General features: G+C 38.0%; 1 protein-coding gene and 1 long non-coding RNA gene across 4 annotated transcripts in view; one reads left to right on the top strand and one right to left on the bottom strand.

Moving 5' to 3' along the window:
• Positions 1-9,034, top strand: part of LOC130202335 (sacsin-like) — a 105,518-nt gene that overhangs the window by 75,432 nt on the left and 21,052 nt on the right.
• On the bottom strand, positions 3,789-7,280 carry LOC130202355 (uncharacterized). Of its 3 annotated transcripts, XR_008833348.1 has the most exons (7): positions 7,229-7,280; positions 6,743-6,850; positions 6,336-6,431; positions 6,179-6,201; positions 5,945-5,999; positions 4,139-4,206; positions 3,789-4,060 (listed from the first exon to the last, which is right to left on the bottom strand). It is a non-coding gene; the product is annotated as an uncharacterized LOC130202355 (long non-coding RNA). The 3 variants fall into 3 exon arrangements; XR_008833346.1 differs by having other exon boundaries at positions 3,789-4,206; XR_008833350.1 differs by lacking the exon at positions 6,743-6,850 and having other exon boundaries at positions 3,789-4,206; positions 7,229-7,267.

The raw sequence follows: 9,034 nt of genomic DNA, 5'->3' as shown, positions 1-9,034 counted from the left end.
GTAATTGAAAGAAAATGGTTAATTTATTTTTCTACCCCATGATATTGGTAATTTGATGGAAAACAGGCTCCTGTAAGTCTTTTTCAGAGCATATATTAGTATTTGTTGTCGTAGAAACACATAGGTGTAAAAATATAATGACATTAATGAATCTATTCAAGTTTCCACGTAAGCCAAAACAGTGTGACCGTGCTCCAACACGCACAATACTAGGACCCCAAAACCGCAGCAGCTAAATGAAATTCAGCTATCATTTAGAATATCAGTAACATCTATTTTATTCCGACAATTGGTGTCTTGGTCAAAAAATAAAAATAATAAAGGCACTGGATAAACCTTTATCAATACATGATGCCATTGTATTGCTTCTTGTTTTCATTTGACTATTCACTGATACCAGTTCCATTAACCAGTGGGGGGTAAACGGAAGTATTGTACAATTATTCAACAACACTGCAAACTACACCTTAAAAAATACCAAAGGCAATGTCAACAAAACTGAACATGATAAACCACATAAGAGCCATTAAATTTGATTTTTCTTTAGATTTAGCCTTGGTGGGTGTAATAAATCAACTGGTAAAATGTTCTATTTATAGTCCCATCAATTTCTCACTTTTAAAGTCGCACTCCGCACGCCCACAAAGGTCTAATTAGGAAACATACTTCCAGTGAAAACACCTGTGTAGTTTGACTAAGGTTGGGATGGAGCTCTAACTACTCTTGTGTTGCCCAGATTTGGATCTTGGCACAGTGGCAGTTGTGCAGAGGAACGTGGCAATCCTTAAGTGCACTGTAAGAAAAAAACCCGTAAAAAGAAGGTCAAATGAGTGGCAGCTACGGCTGCCAAACAAAAACCGTAAATTTAAGGTAAAATACCTTACTTCAAATAAAGGACGAAAACCATAAATTTACAGTAATTTTCATTAAAGATTTTGCAGTGAAATACTGTTTTTTTACAGATTTTTCCTGTAATATTACAATCAAACACCTTAATTAAAGTGATATTTCTATAGGTTCTGCAGTGAAATACTGTTATTTTACAGATTTTTCCTTTATTATTACAGTCAAATACCTTCAATAAAGTGATATTTCTAAAGCTTCTGCAGTGAAATACTGTAATTTTACAGATTTTGCCTATATTATTACAGTCAAATACCTTCAATAAAGTCATATTTCTAAAGCTTCTGCAGTGAAATACTGTAATTTTACAGATTTTGAATGTATTATTACAATCAAACACCTTCAATAAAGTGATATTTCTAAAGGTTCTGCAGTGAAATACTGTAATTCTACAGATTTTTCCTATATTATTAGTCAAACGCCTTCAATAAAGTGATATTTCTAAAGGTTCTGCAGTGAAATACTGTAATTTTACAGATTTTTCCTATATTATTACAGTCAAACGCCTTCAATAAAGTGATATTTCTAAAGGTTCTGCAGTGAAATACTGTGATTTTACATTTTTCCTATATTATTACAATCAAACACCTTCAATAAAGTGATATTTCTAAAGGTTCTGCAGTGAAATACTGTGATTTTACAGATTTTTCCTATATTATTACAATCAAACACCTTCAATAAAGTGATATTTCTAAAGCAGGGTGTCTACAGGAATAAACCAGTGAAATTTAAGACTTTTTAAGACTTTTTAAGACCACGTCTAAATAAAATTTAAGACCTAATTTACGATGGAAATATACATTAATCTAAATTAATTAATTCAAAGTAAACACACTGATGTCTGTTCAAAATTAACAGTATGGTGTAATGCAAAAGGATAACACAAATGTCATTGCTGTTGTAAATTATATTTATTAATACATTTTCAGAACATTTAAGTCCCATGAACAAATGTCTCTAAAATTAAGTAAATATATAAAAAAAAAATACATGCAACATAGTTCCTTTTGAACAAAAAAAATCCATAAAACAAATAACATTTCCAGCTGCTTTTAAAATGCAAATTCATTTACATAATAGAATGTATGTGTGTGTGGGTGAGTGAGTGTGAGTTCTCATGTCTCTATGTGATGGATGTTTGTGCACAGGTTCATGTCTACTCCTGAGCTTTTGTGAATATACTAGGAAAACAATCTTTTTCAAACTGTATTAATATAAAAACTTCCAGTTGACATTTGGTCCATTCTCCTGGAAAAAAGAAAGAAAAAAGGCAGACATTAGCCAAACAACAGTCACCACATCTCTTATGACACCACTTCAGATTAATGTCAGACTGGATAAATAGGAATGAATACTATTTTTACAAATTAAGCAACGCGAGCCATCCCTTGAGCCTAGTGAACACTATGTAGACATATTGACAGGTAAACACCACTCTACTTACTACCATTCTAAAACTATTTTGTATTAGTCTAATTAATGTGTAGTGCGCCTATGCATAACTGTTATTAACTTGACACATGAGTAAAGCTTAACTATATGAAACACACTCATATACATGAGGTTAGTTAATACATATATTTATGTTACTTACTTTGAGATGCTGAAGTAGGTCCTGGTGTCATGGCCCATGAGCTCCACAGGATCCTGACGGGACCTGGTCATTTCACCAATAACGCACATGAAGTCCAGCTGTCTGCTCGCGGTGGTCTGGTCCAGAGTCTCGTGGAACAGAATGAAGAACGCACTGCAGCGTTGGACTTCGGTGATGAGCTCTTTGTTGCAAAGCGCTGGATTTCCTCCGGTGACCTCCAGCGTTGTAGTTGACGTCGTTGCGGGCGGCGGAGCAGGAGCTCGCGGCGGAGCAGGAGCTAGCCCCGCGGGCTGCTGGCGGCCTTCGCTAGTCTCTGTGCTTCTTGCTCTGCTCGTGAGATTCCACCGCTGGAAAGTCTCCCGACACATAACGCAGCTTCAGAAGCATTTCACCAACCGTGACCAGAAACATTCGTTCTTTTCAAGCCGTTGTTGAACTTGCATCCTGCCATGTTTTCTAAAGTAGCCGATGCTTCACGTTGTAGGGGATTGATAGGACCGAATACGCGGTGCTCACCTGTGTGCGCGCATCACGGCAGAGCTTCGATGCCGGCGCGCCCATCGCTCTGTCGCGAGCCGAGAATTGTTTGCGGGGGGGGATTTCACCCTGTTATAGGGGAAACACTGGAGTTGATAAGCGTGTCTTCTTGTCTGATCAATACGCAACTGTGAGGTGCGCGAATGGACCGAGCGGACAGCTGCTGATCACTCAACAGCCCGACCTGCACGAATAGGCGGTGCGTGGCAGCGCGCCAACATATTTTTTGGGAGCACCGAAGACCCATTTTGACCCAGGAAAACCCCTGGACATGACACCCAAAAAATTTAAGACCAATCCAATCTGAATTTAAGACAATTTAAGACTTTTTAAGGCCTTATTTTTAGGAAAAGCAATTTAAGACTTTTTAAGACTTTTTAAGGACCCGCGGACACCCTGTAAAGGTTCTGCAGTGAAATACTGTGATTTTACAGATTTTTCCGATATTATTACAATCAAACACCTTCAATAGTGATATTTCTAAAGGTTCTGCAGTGAAATACTGTGATTTTAGATTTTTCCTATATTATTACAATCAAACACCTTCAATAAAATGATATTTATAAAGGTTTTGCAGTGAAATACTGTGATTTTACAGATTTCTCCTGTACTATTACAAGTGTTCAATTATTATGAAATATAAGCTTTTGAGATTACTGTGAAAAATCTAAATACATTGAAACATCTACAAAGCATTCAATGTTTCAATTAAAGTAGGGGTTAGAAACTGAATTACATATAAAGTACACACCAATATTGATTTTAAAACATTTTATTTAATGTACATTTTCAAAATCAACCAATTATTCACTATCAGTTGATAAGTGAAAGCAAAACATACCACAAAAGGTCCATAATTGTGGGCGGCTGTAGCTCAGTGGGGTAAGGGGGCCGTCCTGCAACCCCAAGGTTGTCGGTTCGATCCCGGCTCTCCCCATTAGTTGCAAGTCGAAGTGTCCTTGAGCAAGGCACTGAACCCCCAGTTGCTTCCTGGTCGCATCACTGCAGCCCACTGCTCCTTAATAACTAAGGATGGGTTAAATGCAGAGAACTAATTTCCCCTTGGGGATTAATAAAGTATATTTCTTCTTCATAAATATTTACCAGAAGTGACAGTGCAGATAAAGAACAATCTTCCAAATTTCCAGTAATCAGCCAGATCCTCGGTGCATCTGGGGGAAAAAAGGGAAGAAGGACAAACAAATTCACTGGAAAGTCCTGAGAAAGTTGGCTTTCATTTCTTCCCATTCCTTTAAACAAACTTAAACTAACTATTTTGAAATTGTCTGTACCAATTGACATTCTGTCAATCTGAACAGTCAGCTTTGAGAATGATAGTAATTAAATTATTACCTATTTAAAGCTGCACGCAGTGCATGTCTTAGCACTTCCATCAGAAACATGTGAATCACGAAAAGAAGAAAGACGTGGATTCACAACAATGGGCACGTTTCACAGATGTATCATAGCAAGGTAAACACACTTGTAGCCAAACCAAAAAAAGGAAGCTAATTGATACATCTAGATCAAACCAACCACCGATAATTATATTGTGACATGTCTGAGGGTCTTTTCCTCAATGCCCCTTTAGAAATAAAAAAAGGGTAGATGATGATAATGATGACGACATGTCTTTGAAAAGTATGCTAACTCTACGGTGGCCCTGAGAGATCAACACACTGCCACTTAAGAAAACACATGCAAAAAGACAAAACACAGGCAAGTTAAGATTAAACTTTAGCAATTTGACAACACATGTCCAGTATTTAGAAAACATGCCGCAAATACAGAAAACAGAAGTGTTTCCAAAGGACAATGGTGCTGAGCACGGTTTGAACATGTTTGTTGCTGCTAGTTTGAGACTCGTGAAGTTATTGAAGTGACGTCGGCTCCGTATACCATCTGTTTATGTTGGGAACTGACTTTTGCTGCTGCTTTACTCTGCACGTAAAGTGACCGCTGCACGCAACTCATAGGACTTTGCAGAGCGAAAAGCAGAATTCAATCTCATATGACCTCATCTTCAAAATTGAAAAAGTTACGTTAACTGTAGCTTGCATAATAACCATATAAGCAATAACTTTATGGTGGTGATAGTAGTACGAGGTATGTTTATTTCAGGTAAGGTAATAGTGGTCTGTTTGGGGATTTTTCAAGGAAAGAAGTCTCATGGGAATGCTTGGCTTACTGTAGACTATACGTCTGTATATTTTTTTTGTCTAATAATGCCTACATGAATATGATGCAGGCTACAGGCTGTCTGTCCACACTGTTAAACCGGATAGTACAGTTTAAAATCTGTCAAATCTCCTCAGAAATAATCAGAATGACTGATATAATTCAGCTTTTCCGCTCTGCAAGGTCCTGCGAGGTGCATGCAGCTCACTTTCTGGTGAGTAGAGCAGTAGCATATTGTAGGTCCACAACGTAAACAGATGATACAATACCCGATTTCAATAACTTCATGAGTCACAAACCATAGCAACAGCAAGCCTGTCCAAGCTGTGTTCATCACGATTTAGTGTCCTCTTGAAACACTTTTTCTTAATTTGCAGCGCTTTTCTGTACCGTGTTGTGTCGTCTGAATTTGCAGCGCTTTTTCTAAATGCTGCACATGTGCTGTCAATTTGATGAAGTTGTTTTCTTAATTTGCTTGTGGTTTGTCTATTAGCATGTTTTATTAAGTTGCAGTGCCCTGACCTCTCAGGGCCACCGTACAACTCAAAAGAAGGCCGAAGGAAAAGCTCCTCAGTTTTTTATGGCCAGTGGAAGAACTGTCTTAAAAAAGTGCTTTGCTCAGATCATTAAAGTACTTGAGAAATCATATCTAATATTAATCACAATGTAAGGTTTTGCAATAGTGGTTCAAATGGACTAATATCTTTTATATATGCTGCAGTGGATACTTACGAGTGATGGACTTTGGGTGTTTCCCCCCGTCAATGTTGTTCCAATCCTTATTGAGCTGAAAAATATAAGAAAGTTTCGTGTAATTAGCTATTATCAGTGTTGAAAAGGGTAATGTGAAAATGAATCAGAAAAAAACTGCCACCACATATTTCGTGCATGCAGAAAGTATTCAGACTTTTTCCCCATTTTGTTATGTTGCAACCTTATGATAGAATCATTTGAATTAATTTTTACCTCATCAATCTACACTCAATACCCTGTAATAAAAAAGAGAAAACTGGATTATCACATTGACATACGTATTCAGACCCTTTACTTGGTACTTAGTTAATGCACCTTTGGCACGGTTAAAGCCTCGTCTCTTCGATAAAACGCGACAAGCTTTACACACCTGGATTTGGGGATGTTCTGCCATTCTTTTCTGCAGATCCTCACACGCTCTGTCAGGTTGGATGGGGACCGTTGGTAAACAGACATTTTCAGATCACTAAAAACAAATCACAAACCTATAAGTGACCATGGAAGGTGAACTCAATTTTAAGAATCATATCACCAGCATCACCAAGGTGCCTTTTTCCAACTCAGAAACATTTACAAAATTAGAGGCTTTATTTCCCAGTCTGACTTAGAGTAACTCATGCATGCATTTGTTTTGAGCAGGCTTCTTAAATGAACACAACACATTTTTACAGTATGTATGTGTGTATTGTTTCTGTTTAAATGCACATGTTTGCTGTTTTATATTGTTTTTTGTAAGAACAAATCCTATCTCTCTCTATGTCTTGTCTGTTTGCTTACCTGTCCCTGAGTGGAATTATGTGCCCCACCATCCAGTGGTATCTTGTCACTCCTGGTTCTTCAGCCTTCTCATGATCTTGCAGGCCATGCACTGCTCAGGGTCCAGTGCTGTGTGCAGTACGGTTCGAAAAAGTGAAGAATACTGTCAATTATATCCATGTCACCCACACTAAACCACATTCAAGTATGTTTTTCTGGTTGTGAGACAGAATCATGCCAACAAGCTAACGTTACCTGAAGCTAGTTTACTTAACTAGCTAACCAAACTCTTTGTAACAGTCCGTTTATCCACCTATAGCATTATTTAATCCATTATGAACTGTATTAAACACACTAATTAACTGATTTTAATGTAATAACATTACTTTTAAACATATAAAATGATTAATTTGTTTCCATATGTCTAAATGAAATATGTTTAAACTATGCTAAACAGAAAATTACATTAGGTTGTTTCAGAAAGTAACAGTGAAAATGTTTTCTTACCTGATATCTTCAATAATTTTGCAGGATATCAATTCACGTAATTTTGCTGGTCACCACATCCCGTATGATCCTTCCTCTGTGTCCCAGTCTTTCTTTCTCCGTTGACATCCCACAAGTTAAAATCGCAGGCATATGTAAAATACTTCAGGTAATAATGCAGGTAGGTCAACAGCAGACACTAGCAGACCTGCCGAGTAGCGCCTGCCCCGCTGCGGCTTCCCGCTCAAACAGACGTAATTTCAAATCCGAGGCGGACAGTTCTCATTGGCCAGTTCTCTGAGTGACAGGCAGATTATCCAATCATGTTCAAAGCAACGATGGGAGACAGCCAATAGCAATGGTTTTAGCGTGGTAACATAACAAATATAGAAAAAGATGACTTGTTTTGAAAGAAACTAAAGAAATGTCTGTATTTAGTTGTATTTATAGGCTGGTATATTCAATTAACTCTTTCCATTGCAGTGTATGAATACAAATGAAATACTATATGGTAAAGTTGTAATAATACCTATAGGTTAACACAAACACACATAGACACATGGTAGGCTATATATATATATATTTCCACACTTAGTATGTTTTTAAGGCCGGCTGAGAGGGGCGACGGTTGGTCATTCAATTCCTTTGTAGTATACTTACTAGTCTACAGTCAACAGAACTCCAACACATTGATCCATATGAAGCGTTTCCTCTACATTGAGTCTACTCAGAAGTGGTAGATTATTATTTGTATTATTACTATTATTTCCCCGGTTAGCCTCAACACAAGAACACACAAGTAGAGGCCCAGTGTTTAGTGGTTCTTTAATTAAAGAAAATGAAGCACCCAAATATTTTAAAAAGTTTTAGTGCCATTCCCTGCACAATAACCCAAATGAGGACTGATGACGGCAATTGAGATGGAACAATCAACAATAATCACTGCATATATTGCTTATCGCTGGATTGATATCATGGTGACATTCTATTTACATTCAGATGGCCCATAGTATGACCCTCTTGCATTTTAACAAATCCCTGACCTTTCCTTTAGAACCACCAAAATGCCAACTGTGCAAACATGACAATGTCATTTTCCCCGAACTGTGTTGCAGTGTTATGCGGCAGGTTGGTTTAGAGTTCAGCCTTTGCCCACAGCAACACTCATTTGCCAACATGGCCATTATCCCATACAGGTTGCAACATGTTTTCAAACTTTTAACCGCATGTAGCAAGTCAATCCATTGCGAAGCCATTTCCCCCTCTTCTTGTCTTTATTCTTCTGCATAGCTCAAATCCAGCAGATCCAAGGTGTTGGCCAAAGTAGTTAGGCCATTAGCCATCCTTTATATGGGACAATGTACATTTTAATTGTTCAACTGCTCACTGTAGACAGTGAATGTCTTTAAAGTATGTTAGTTGTCTATGGAAGCAAGGTAGATTCAACAGTAATTGTGCAGTTTGATAATGCACTACAGCATCATCTCCAGGCTAAATTGGCTGAGTATAACTTCGGGATCTCTGCCAATTTGCGTCAAAACGATGAAAAGGCTGATTTAACCCCGTAAATACCATACATTTTTGGAGGCACATTCAAGACTACTTGAGCTCTGCGTCCAGGCTGAAAAGGTTGAATTAAAGGCAGCCAACAACGCTGTTTCTCGGATAAAGAAACTGCTGTCCTCAATTCCCCCGGCTAAATGCAGTCTTTGGCTGAATTACGCATGCCCAAGACAGCATGCACTGCAGCAGCACAAGGCCTACTTTCTTAGGGCTAAACTCCCCCTCTTTCACCGTTGTGTGGATGCCCAAGACGGCATGCACTAT

The sequence above is a fragment of the Pseudoliparis swirei genome, chromosome 2 (assembly GCF_029220125.1).
Source record: "Pseudoliparis swirei isolate HS2019 ecotype Mariana Trench chromosome 2, NWPU_hadal_v1, whole genome shotgun sequence".
Classification (NCBI taxonomy): domain Eukaryota; kingdom Metazoa; phylum Chordata; class Actinopteri; order Perciformes; family Liparidae; genus Pseudoliparis; species Pseudoliparis swirei.
Note: the sequence above shows the minus strand (reverse complement) of the source record. Positions and strands in the feature narration are given on the sequence as shown.